Source organism: Pezoporus wallicus, unplaced genomic scaffold (genome assembly GCF_028554395.1).
Source record: "Pezoporus wallicus isolate ANWC-B61680 ecotype Strahan unplaced genomic scaffold, APGP_CSIRO_Pwel_v1 contig_7853, whole genome shotgun sequence".
In the NCBI taxonomy this organism is placed as follows: domain Eukaryota; kingdom Metazoa; phylum Chordata; class Aves; order Psittaciformes; family Psittacidae; genus Pezoporus; species Pezoporus wallicus.
In genome coordinates this window covers 125,212-133,614 of record NW_026641765.1, presented here as the reverse complement: position 1 = coordinate 133,614, position 8,403 = coordinate 125,212, and the positions used below count along the sequence as shown (strand labels likewise).

At 42.5% G+C, this 8,403-nt stretch overlaps 1 protein-coding gene across 1 annotated transcript in view; it reads left to right on the top strand.

Moving 5' to 3' along the window:
- Window positions 1-1,265: 1,265 nt before the first annotated feature.
- Window positions 1,266-8,403, top strand: part of PTPN13 (protein tyrosine phosphatase non-receptor type 13) — a 121,932-nt gene continuing 114,794 nt past the window's right edge. The window contains exon 1 of the mRNA XM_057425311.1: window positions 1,266-1,377. The gene's annotated coding sequence lies outside the window, so the exon portion shown is untranslated. The remainder of the gene's footprint in view (window positions 1,378-8,403) is intronic.

The window sequence follows — 8,403 nt, the reverse complement described above, 5'->3', positions numbered from 1 at the left end:
TAACTAGTTCCACTACTCATCTTTATTTTTGTTATGACTTTCACAAAGTCACTGACAGTATTACTTATGGCAGACTCACTTTCACGTTGAGTCCTTAGTACTTTCGTTAGTACAAAGGAATTGGCATTTACTTTACGGAACAGTTACAGCCAAGCATTTCTTATTTATTCTAAAGCAACTGTTTCCACACACAGGCACACAAAAATACTCAATTTTTAAATAGAAAAAGATTCTTCTAGACTATCCTTCTGAAAAAAAGCTATTTTCACATAGCCTGAATTTCAGGCCTTATCTCTGTGACAGTGTTCTTTGCAACTAAGAGTAATTTTCCTACCCTGTGACTACTTTCTTTCACAGCCTGTCTCCACAAAGGTGGGAGCTCATGCAGAAGGCCCACAGGAACCCACTGGAGAAGCCTCAAGCCCACTGTCAAATGGGTCCCCAAAGTGGATCTCACATTCAAAGTACAAAAAGAAGTGTCTGCCAGTTCAAAAACAACTGGTTGTATTTGAACCCTTTGTGCAAGTTTGCTTTGTGCAAATTTGGGGATTTTTTGTTTGGCTTTTTTTTTTCTTTGTTTTTTTTTTCCCCCAATCGATGTAGCAGCGGTTGGCTAGTGATGGGAAATAAAACGTCTGCCCATGGATGGCTCCCCAGCTTCCCCATCCCTTCAGCACCTTCCGGGACGGGAGACTGTACGAGACTGCTGTAGCAGAGAACCATGACTCCCAGTTTAAGCGCCACGTACTGGGAGCAACCAGAAGATCATCCTCCTTTGGGGCCAAGAACAGGCTGCCGTTATCAACGCAGTAGCTTATGCCCAAGTCACCTTCGAGCTCCGGCCGTACGCTGAGGGCGCGAAAGAGCCGGGGCGGGAGCTGAGAGCCGGGCCCGGGCGGGGCTGGGCCTGTGTCAGCAGCTTCCCCGCTGCCTCGGGGGCGTGAGGGAGGGAGCGGCTGTGGGGTGGAAGGCAGCTACGTACCCGCCTCCCCGCGCTGCTGGCGGCCCTGAGGGGGCAGCGGCCGGCGGAGCCGAGTGCGGAGCGGGGGGGCCGGGCGGCTCCGCGGCGGTGGGTACCCGGGTCGGAGTGGGGCTGCTGGCAGTGGGCCGGCCATGCACAGGGGCAGGGAAGAAAGGAGAGAAGGAGGGAGGGAGCCGCGGGGCGGGGAACGCCGTGTCGCCGTTCCCGCCCTCTCCGCGCCGGGGCTGGCGGCTGGTGCGGGAGGAGATGCTGCTTCATTCTGACTCCCTCCCCGTTCTCCCTTACAGGCGCCGACTACAACCGTACGCGAGCGCTGCTGCGCGGAACAGCGAAGATCTGGGTTCTTCGGTGCTATCACAGCCCTGCATGCACGAACGGCGTCTCCAGGCTGATCGGTAGGTCCGCTGCTGCCCGGGCCGCTCTTCCCTGCTCGCCGGGGAGCCTTTCGCGGCCACTCTGGAGGTGCGTGGCCGTTTCGGAGAGAAGAGACCTGAGGGCAAGGGGTACCGCGGGCGGGCGACTCTTGGTGAGCATTTAATGGTGTGGGGCAGCGGCCGTGACAGTGCCGCCAGGTGAGCGGGCTGTTGAGGGGAGGGCGGGTTTCGGGCTCCCCCCCCCCCCCCCCGAGGGGTGCAGGCAGGGTGAAGTACGGGGGAGGGTAGCGGCCCTGTCCGCGAGGCGCGGGAGGACAAAAGAGAGGCCGCACAAAGTTTGGCGGAGGGTGTTGGTTCTCCCCCTGGACTTCCTGCCCGGATCGCCTTTGGGGTTGAACTGAGCGTTCAGTAACTGCAGTACACGCGTGGGGGTTTGTGTGTGCCGGCGGCCAAGGGCTCGTTTTTGCTTTCGCAAACCAAACAAAGCAAACTCCCTGCCCCCGAACTGCTTAACAGAGGGAAACTTTTTGCCTTATTAACGTTTTTGGAGGAACAGAAACGAAGTATAAATCTGTTGGCTGATGATGAGAAATAGCGTAGGTTTCATTGGCTTTTTATCTCCAGCAATCGACACCTCCGCAGACCGCAGGATAATCTCTCTCATATTTTAGATTGTGTCATTCTCTTTAAATTGCATGTTTAAAACAACAAAGGCAGTGACTTCATAGGGAACCGCCAAGAGCTGCTCTGTACCCCTCCTGTTTATTGGGGAAACATTTGGGAACCGGTTTGGTTTTGTAGGTAGGATCAGAAGTGAATGTAGGACATGAAGACTAAAAGGTTGTTTGCAGGTAATCTGTGTCTAGCCATCTTATTAAGGTGTGAGTTTTGGAGAAGGGAATATGAAAGTCTTTGCATATGGAACTAGCTGGGGCAGTAACTGTGATCAGTTCACGAAGGCTTTTCAGTGGGAAGAGGACATGGTTTATGAAACTACAGCGAAACTGGGTCAGAATACGCAGCCTTTCTCCTGGGGGCAGAATCTCATGTGAGAAAGCTGTCACTATGTATGTTCCTGGCTGTCTTGACTCCCAGTTCTTTCATTTGGGCTCAGGCTAGTGAAGCAATGACATTTTTATACCTGAAGTAATGACTCCAGACCAGGACTACTTTCTGTGTTCAAATTATGCATCAGGCCCCTGACTGATACTCTGTCTGAGCAAGTGTGTCTTTGGATGACCAGAAATACGTTTTAAAGATATTTCTGCAAGAGTTATAATCAACCAGGATAAAGACACAAAGAGGAAAACAAATAGTTCAGTTCTTGTGCAAGAAATACTGATGGGGAAAGAATAAATCTAGTCTTAGAATCTTTTGGTAGTGCAGTTACAACAGAATTTGCTACCACTCCTTGTGCTATCAAATGTACCTATCTGTTCAGCTTTCACATTTGGCATATGTACTTTGTCAGAAGTGTCTCTTTTATCTGCCACGTCTTTCCATAAACAGTTTTTGAATGTAAGCAGTAATTTAAGGAAAGAAAAGAATCACAGCGAAAGATAGAAAAACCTACAGTCTAACTTTTTAAGATGTTTTATTGCTTGTTTTTAACTGAACAGTCCTGTCTGATGACTGGAAAAGCACATAGCATATTCCTTCCATAATGGGACTTTTTTGGTTTTTTTTTCTTTTGCTGGTGCATGATAAAGTTGAACCTCCTGCAGATGAGGATTTTTGTATTATTTTCTATTCATTGTGATTTTTCGTTTTTGCTTGTTTGTTTGTTAAATGTGGAGTAGAACTAAATACTGTTCAATATATATACCAGATGTAAAAAGACACAGGCTGTATCACAGGGTATTGTTATAATGAGTTAATTAAAAAAGCAGTCTTTTTGTCCTGAGACTGTTGTTTAGTGGTCCTGGAGGTTGTGACAGACCTGGACTTGAGGACACTTGAGTGGATGGAAAAGCACGCATGAAACAAGGAAGTATCTGTGGGAGAAGGATGGGCTCAATGCTAAGGGATAAGTGAGCTCACAGCACATATTTTCACCAGGATAAGAGTGTATGGAGAGGATGCAACCCAGTAATCTATTCATAGCTTCACAGGCCTTTGAGAGTTTAAAAGGGGCTGTGATAGGGATGAGTGGTAAATAACCTCTGTAGCTGGTCATCTTGAGCCTGTGATAACTTGTGCACAGCATTTTCATTTCAAATGCCTTAAAGGGAAGTAGTGAAGAAGGCTAGGAAAGGAAGGAGATTACATTCTTGCAGGTGGGAAGTTACCAGGGCACAAATATGTTTTCCTGTTCTAGTGGAAAGGAAGGTATTCTGTTTCTTGGCTTGTTTTCCCTTTATGGTGGGTTTATTTCAGCCATGTGGTTCTTATAGAGTAAGTATCATAGTGAAAGACTGCAAGTTAAAGTGCAGTCTTTTTATCTGTTTACTTTTTAAAGAGTACAGCGAAGCAATTATTTTCACTTTTATATGTGGAACAGGCATTATTTGGCACATAGCTATTTTCCTCCCAACTGAATGCAGGTATGAACAATAATAATTAGCAGTTGTATAGTACAATAAATCTTCAAAGTGCTTTCAAATCTTAATCAGCAAACCTTAATAGCGTGCTATTGCTGCGAGAGGTAAGTAATTAGGCAGATAAAATGAGACTGGGCAGACTCTTAAATGGAGTTTATTGATGAAGTGCCAGTCAGTTGGACAAAGCTGCTCTTTATCACTGAAGTCACTGAATATTGGTGTACCTTAAATGTCTTCAAATATTTATATGTTGGAATACATGACAATGTGGCCTAAAGGGCCTGGTTAATATAGGCATCCTCTTATTCCAAGTTCTTCACAGTTGAGGAGACCTTACACTCAAGAGTCTCTCTAGTGGTTGTTTCATAGCACTTGTAAAGACTTTCTAACTTGAATGGGAGTAAGGTCAGCTCTTTAAGGGGGATGATTTTCTTTTGAAGAGCTTTCCAGTTTACTCATGCAACAGGCCTAGAACCTTTAGTCCATTGGTGATGTTGGTAAAAGTCAAAGTGATTTTGCAAGGAGACTTTTAAACCTAAGACCATGTTAATATTGGTCTGGCTGCCACATTTTGGATGTGTGAGAGGGAGTGTTGATTAGCAATCCAATGCTCTGTTAGTCACCCTTTGTTTTCTTCACTTGCAGAAAAATTGCACGGAATTTTATGATTTTAAAATGAGCTAATCAGTGAGACAGACTGAAAAGCAAGTCTTGGGGTAGTGTGTCATGGTTCAGAAAATATTTGTAAGCAGTTACCTTGAACTGTGCTTACCATGGGGCAAGCATGGATGGAAACCTATGAATACCAGAGTAAGTTAATGTTGTATGTCGCCAGTTAACTATTAATGAAATCTGTGCATGTGTAAAGAAGGGTGGAACTTCTGAAAGAAGTGTTTCCCAGCCCCACCTCCTCCTGAAGTGAAGGAAGCTGGCATTTACGGATGGGAAGGGCTGAAGACTCTTTGGTGCCGTTTTTATTTTGTCCGGGCTTCTCTTTCTCCTATGCCAGTTAAAGACCTGGTGAGCAACTAGGCATATTCTTTGTGCATCATTATCTATTAAAGTACTGTCATAAAAGGCAGTGAATTCAGTAGGCTGCCTTGGGACAATGATACGTGTTACGAGTTTAAAATCCAACTGCCAGGATAGAGATCTGCTCCAGTTAGCTTATGAAACTCCATAGGAAGAATAGCAAAGGTGAGAAGGCTTTGTTCTCAGGGTTTCATCTGTTGTTCTTTATCTTTTTATGTGTAAATTTAATATGCCACAGAAATGTCTGCAATATGTCAAAAATTAAAGGAGACCCAGTATTAAAAATGCTGATTTCTGATTTATGTTATTTATAGGGAATACTGTAGTTTTGTAGGTTGTTGAGTGTTATTAAGGATTTGTAGATGATGGGGTAATGAGCTGCTGTGTCAGCTCATTGTTCCTACTTCAAACAGTCTGTCATTAGCTGAGATGGAGCGCTTGGAAATAAAGCTTCCTTCTCTTTTCCGATTTCATGGCTAGAAGTAAAGCACAGGGAGAAGAACTGAAACACTTAAAACCAATGAAAGTTTAAGCGCTCAAGTTTGGAATTGAACACAAACCTGTTCATGAGCTAATCTGGTCCTGTTGAAAACCACATTGCTTTTTCCAGTAGGCCTGAAAAGACCTTCAATTTATGTGTGCTCGTGCTTTGTCAGAGGAAGGACAAGTTTTCTGGGATCTTCTCACAACTCTGGATAATGATTATTTTTTGTTTGTTTCTTGAAAATTGTCTTAATAAAGAATATTTGTCTGTATGGGAGAGATATGGAAAGAAATTTCCTATAGAGTTTGCTGAAATATTTGGAAGTGAGTCTGGAAATGTTTTTTTTATGGTGTTGAAGTCTTTTGTAACTGAGTATTCGTATGTAGTTAGGTACTTGGTTTCAGGTACATGTGCAGAAATGTCATAACTGAACTCTGTTATATTTAGGAAAAAAAAAATCTTGTGCTGAAGCACTACTTGGGTGACTTTTCTTGCATAATAACATTGCGGGTGATCTGGTTTTGTGCTGTAAGGTTGCAATTGATGCTGAGTTCAGTAGGAAACATTTCTGTTTATTTCTCAAGTAAAAACTTGAACAGAGGCTCTTTCCCAGTAGACTTTTTCCTGAAATCTGGTTTTGCTTGTTGCTCTGTAATTTGTTGAGGGGAGAAGGCTGTTAGATCATACAGATTCCTCATGTTTTAAAGGTAGAATGTGCTTTTCATTATAATGAACGACAGACTTTTATTGGATAAATAGTGGAAACACCAGGTTCACCCGTGTTTCGTATCCAGTATTAAAACAGCTGTAAAAGCATTTTGACTACAGTTTTTTATATATGTATGTAGGTACAGCTGATGTTCTCCAGCAGCCAGATGACAGTAGTCTTCCTAGCAGGTTCCAGGATATCCGTGTGTGTTAGAATCTTACCGCCACTGCTGTGTGCCGTATGAAAGTAACGATACTAGTTCATTGCAATAGCATGGTTATGCCAATGTATTAGAAATTGTTGCATTCTCTATTGACTTCAGTCTGTTTTGGAACAACAATTCAGGGTTTTTAATGTAAATAATGTAATAAAGTTGCATGTTTGGAGATGTAAGCTTCTCTGAGTCTCATGTCCATTTTGCAGTCTGTCTTTATTTTTATTCATGTAATAGCTAGTGTTGTACTCAGGTAGTGGACAGGCCCTTAAAACCTGCTACAGAAACTCCGCAAGGACTGAGTCCAAAGGCTTTCTAAGTTATTACTGAGTCGAGGCAGAGCATGGCTTATCTCATTATCTCAAGGGCTATAGACCCTCTCATTTGCAGCTCCCTGTTTGTGCAGGCAAATCGGTTCCCAGCGATTAATGTTTTTCATATTAGGATTTTTCCCTTTTTAATATTAATTTATTTAGCATCTCTATAGTGTGTAGATTGGCTACTGTATTTTCAGGTTTTCAGACAGAGGTGAGTGGCTACAAGGAGGGCATAAAAAACACCAATAAACCTGTGAAGCTGGTGGTTCCAGGGCTTTCTTAAGGTCACCAAGTGAAGGTAATGAGACTTGTAAAGCCACATCTGCTGTGCAGCAGGTATTCATAGAGCCTGTAGAAAACAGCTTTTGAAATATTAACTATACAATTTTAAACCTGTAAGCTGCCTTATTTGGTGTTAAATGTATTCCACCGTTCTCAATGGAGCTGTTGACTTCTTCTGCTAACCAAATGGTGTATGGTAATTTTAAAAGATTGAATGGACTGAAGAGGGGGCTAAATTAGTTTGAAACTTTAAGCGTTAGAAATAGTTGTACTTGCTGGCAAAGTCATGCCTGGTTTAAATGATGAAAGATTTGGACTTGCACATTGTGAGAGGCTCTCACAATAGTGGTGTGAAAAAAATGGAATATTTAGATGTTTATCAATGTCATAAGTAAAAAGTAAACCTTTGAGGAAAGTAGGTAGAAAATTTATATAAATTTTCTGTGGAAAAAAATAAATTTCTGTATATAAATTTTCTGTAGAAAAAAATAAATTTCTGTAGAAAAACTTGCTGATTCTTCTTCTCGTCAAAATTCATCAAGGGCAACATTTTTACTGATTTTGTCTGTTTCTCTTTGCATAATGTAGTGTTTCAGCAAAGAGAAAAGTTAGAGAAGGTAAAGGGAGCAGATGTTTTGCATTCTAGTATCTTTACTGTAAAATCAGTAAGCGGAAAATCCTTTCCTAGCGCTTAGGGTTATGGTCAGTGAAATAATAGCTTGCTTTTGTCAAGTCAGTACAAAGCTTTATTTGCCTTCAATGAATTAATTTGGGAGCATGAATTCCAGGCAACCAAATGGTCGATACGGTGGTACAAGTGCTACTTTTATTCTTTGCTTTTTAATTTCAGTGAGTAACAGCACATGTATTACTTTGAGAGACATCTCTGTAGTATACGTTGCTGACTGGACAATTGTGTGGTTAGGTTTATGCAGAATTATCCCTCCAGCAGCCTAATTAAAGACTATATGTAACTTCCTTAAATGGTATGTTTCAACAGGTGGTAAATACCGTTTTCTCCTTCAGAAGTTTTGTTATGGTATTTCTTTCGGTTGCCTTAGTCTGCTATAACTATATTCCAGTGATCGAGGTCCATTTTTTGTTTGTTCGTCTGAAGCCAGTTTGCTTTTGTCTTTGTAAGGCTTAAAATTGGTCTTCACATTAATTTGATTTATAGGAAGCAAGGGACTGCTGCCTGTATGCATGTGTTAATCAGATATTTGTTTGACAATAAGGACTCTCTGCACTTCTTACTAAAGCATTTATCATCTCAGGCTTTGTCGTGGTTTAAACCCAGCCAGACAGCTTGTTCACTCACTTGCCTCCCCCCCCCCCCTTTCTTTCCCTCCCCCCTACTCCCGGAGGGATGGAGAGGAGAATCAAAATAATGCAACTCCCACAGGTTGAGATAAGAGCAGTTTAGTAACTAAGGTATAACACAGATCACTACTGCTACCCCCAATAATAAT